Source organism: Malus sylvestris, chromosome 6 (genome assembly GCF_916048215.2).
Source record: "Malus sylvestris chromosome 6, drMalSylv7.2, whole genome shotgun sequence".
NCBI classification, from domain to species: Eukaryota; Viridiplantae; Streptophyta; class Magnoliopsida; order Rosales; family Rosaceae; genus Malus; species Malus sylvestris.
In genome coordinates this window covers 13,797,157-13,800,628 of record NC_062265.1, presented here as the reverse complement: position 1 = coordinate 13,800,628, position 3,472 = coordinate 13,797,157, and the positions used below count along the sequence as shown (strand labels likewise).

The following is a 3,472-nucleotide window of genomic DNA, read 5'->3' as shown; positions in this document are numbered from 1 at the left end:
TGAATGCAAAAATCAACTTTTAAACACAAAGGGGATGTGCATGCAACACTTAGGGTCGAATTCAATATTTTGGACCCTTACTTCAACAATCAACACTTAAGAGCTCATCTCCACATCTTTTTCAACTTTTTCATATTTTTCACAACTTTTCTTTTTTCTTCTTTCTATTTTCCACGAATTTTTTTTTCTTTCTTCTTTTTTTTTTATTTTTTATTTTATTTTTTTTTCTTTTCTAACCCATGCCTCATTTAAGACTTAGGCACTCACATACATCCCTTCCCCCACACTTGTTTTCTGCAATACATTGATCAAAAAGAATTCATTTTGAGTTATGCTTTACTATGCTTTAAGAACAAGGGTAAGGATGGGCCTAATCTAGTCTAGGTAAGGATAATGTGGGTTAACAAACAATATAGGCAAAACAAGGCTCAACGGGGTTAAACCTACAAAACAAATGCATGGAATGAAGGCTTTTTGGCTATGGTGGAAACTACTAACTTCATCTTGAATATGTGTTATGCAATTCAATAACATGTTTTGAATGACATTGGCATGAGTTCTAGTGTTTGGAACTAAATGATGAAACGCCTTCTAAGCATATAATGACACACCCCGTCCCGAAGGAGGGCATGCTGGCCGTCACGTGAGAGTGACGTAACCATTTGCACAGTACGGAAGCTTTAATTATACAATTTATAAGTTGATACACCCGAAGGTGAGTCCTAATTTTGTCCAATCTGTCAGAACACCGTCAAATTCCTCGTAGTCACCACACCTTTGTGATTCCTGAACCTGGAGGGGCGCAAAACCAAAATTGAGTGGGTCAGTAAAACAATTCTTTTCCAAATCCAAACATTTATCAAAACGTTGTAACCCCTCTCCGTAAAACCTGTATACTTTCCCAGAAATGTAAAATATAAATATACATATATATTCTCAATACTTCAATTCATTAACTCAACATTTTCATATAATTATGCCATGCCACATCATCTCAACATTTCTCATATTAATTATGCCATGCCACATCATCTCAACAGTAATAAGGTATGAATGCATCAACATAATCATATCAGGTGCAAGAAAGTAATCAACCGTAGGCCCTCTAATAGCCCTGTACGGTTGAACCTAGAGCTCAAAATCTATCATTATCACTCTACCGGAGTCACCTCTGTGACCCGTCCGGCCTTCTGCACGCAAGTTACGCTCTAGTGCTTCTCATAAATCATCTGTGCACATAATCTAAGGTCACCCACCAGTCGGAATCTCACTAACACTCTCGCGACTGGTCTGTCGTACCCACTCCGCGTGGACTGTACGACTAGCATCTACTTGGATCCAAGGCGAGCGTGCGATGCGGTGAATACTATAAGCACTAAACCATGGTGCAGGATTTGAGCTCAATATATATCATCATCATCATAACAGTAATTAAATACTCATCTGTGCGTCCACCGCACCATTTCATACATATGCATCATAAATCAATTCTTACCTGTGCGTCCACCGCACCAATTCATACATATGCATCATAACTCAATTCTTACCTGTGCGTCCACCGCACCAATTCATACATATGCATCATAAATCAATTCTTACATGTGCGTCCACCGCACCAATTCATACATATGCATCATATATTAATTCATGCATGGCATTTCAACTCACATTTCTATATACTTTTCATATCAATTCTATGCATGGTATTTCACTTCCCGTTTTTCCACATAACTCATATGCATTTCATTTTAAACATATTTTCATTTCAATTCAATTTCTGGGAAACGTCAAGTATATATATATACGGAAAACAAAACTGCCCACTCACCTGGAGTTCGTCCAACAACTCCCTAGCACCACACATCAAGGCGTCATGACGATCGCCGCCTAGAATAGTAATCAAATCCAGGCTCAGAATTCATATCGATAGAATACATAACTTATATAAAATATGTCACTACGTTGATCGATCCGGAAGATCTGCCACTCAGATTTTAAATCCATAACTTCCAGAGGTCCACATTATACCTCTAGGACAACATCCTAAAATTTCATTACCATCCAACGGTCGGATCTCCGTCAATTTCCAAAACTAAGTGACGGTTAACATTTTATATTATGGACTTACAATTCCAATTCCGGAAGATCCGTAACTCGGATTCCCAATCCGTAAGTTCCAATAATCCTCAAATATTACGTATTACAACGTATCAAAGTTTGGTGACGATCCAACGGTCGGATCATCAATTCACATTTTCACCTAAATGTGAAAACTATAAAACGTTATTTGAACACCTAACCAACAATCCTCAATAACTTTCTCATACGGTGTTCAATTTAGGTATATGAATATACCACAGTGATCTACTCGACGTCACGGACGTCGACATATTTTTAAAATAATTTTATTTTTATTTTTTATTTTTACTGTAGCACCTTCTTCTTCCTTGGGTCGCCGGACTGGTTTTTCCGGCGGCCGTTTTCCGGGCAGTTTTTCAAATTGCCATAACTTTGTCATTTCTCAACGAAATCAAGTGATTCAAAAACGAAAGTTGTAGCCCTTGAAGAGACAAAGAGAATGGTACCTTGAACAACACCTAGTTCGCCGTGGTTTGGCCGGAAACTGCCTCGAAAGCCTCGGAGGTCGCCGGAAACTGGGTATTTTTCAAATGAGTATAACTTCTTCAATACTCAACGAAATTGAGTGAAACAAAAAGGAAAGTTGTAGTACTTGACGATACGAAGAGATTTATACCTACCTCGACTCCTAACTCGCCGGGTATTCGCCGGAAAACGCCTCAAAAGCTCCGGCCAAACTTTGAACTTGTCGATCTCCGTGTTCTTACGTCCAAAAACTTCCAACGAAGCACTCCGAGCTTCCTTGGGACTTCCTTAAGCTCACTGTGAGCTTGGTTTCACCTAAAACAAAGCCAATTCGAAGATAATGAACAGTACTCTTCACGGGAACTTGGAAACTAGGGGTTTTCCGAAGCAAAACTTACCTGAAATGGATACCATCGTGATCGTGGAGGTTCCAGGAGTTTGATGGTGGTCTTAACTCCGTCGTTGGTAGAAGTTTAGGGTGGTTTTGTGGTTGGTTTGGTTCGAACGGAGAAGAAGAGTGACAGAGAGAGTGAGAGAGTCGTGAGGGAAGAGAGAGAGAGTACATACGGGAAATGAGGAGGGAATCAGGGTAGGAGGCCCTACTTAAATCCCAAACACAACTTTAAACATACTAATGTAAATCCAATTGCTAAATTTTCGCCCCTTAGTCCCGCTTAAGGGCATTTTGGTCTTTTCACGTCCTCGGAATTAAAATTCCGGGACGGGCTGTGACATATAACATTTATATGAGACGGCTTAAAACAATAATCTTTGCCCTTGATATTAAACTAGATTAGTTTAACATGTGAAATGTCCGTAAAGTATCATTATATGATTGGTTTTAGGGCACATTTCCAACATACATGAT

The 3,472-nt window shown here is 39.2% G+C and overlaps 1 long non-coding RNA gene across 2 annotated transcripts; it reads right to left on the bottom strand.

Moving 5' to 3' along the window:
• Positions 1 to 646: 646 nt before the first annotated feature.
• On the bottom strand, positions 647 to 3,159 carry LOC126627230 (uncharacterized). Of its 2 annotated transcripts, none has more exons than XR_007624938.1 (5): positions 3,003 to 3,159; positions 2,756 to 2,919; positions 2,586 to 2,654; positions 1,829 to 1,887; positions 647 to 792 (listed from the first exon to the last, which is right to left on the bottom strand). It is a non-coding gene; the product is annotated as an uncharacterized LOC126627230 (long non-coding RNA). The 2 variants fall into 2 exon arrangements; XR_007624937.1 differs by having other exon boundaries at positions 2,760 to 2,919.
• Between the last annotated feature and the right edge of the window lie 313 nt (positions 3,160 to 3,472).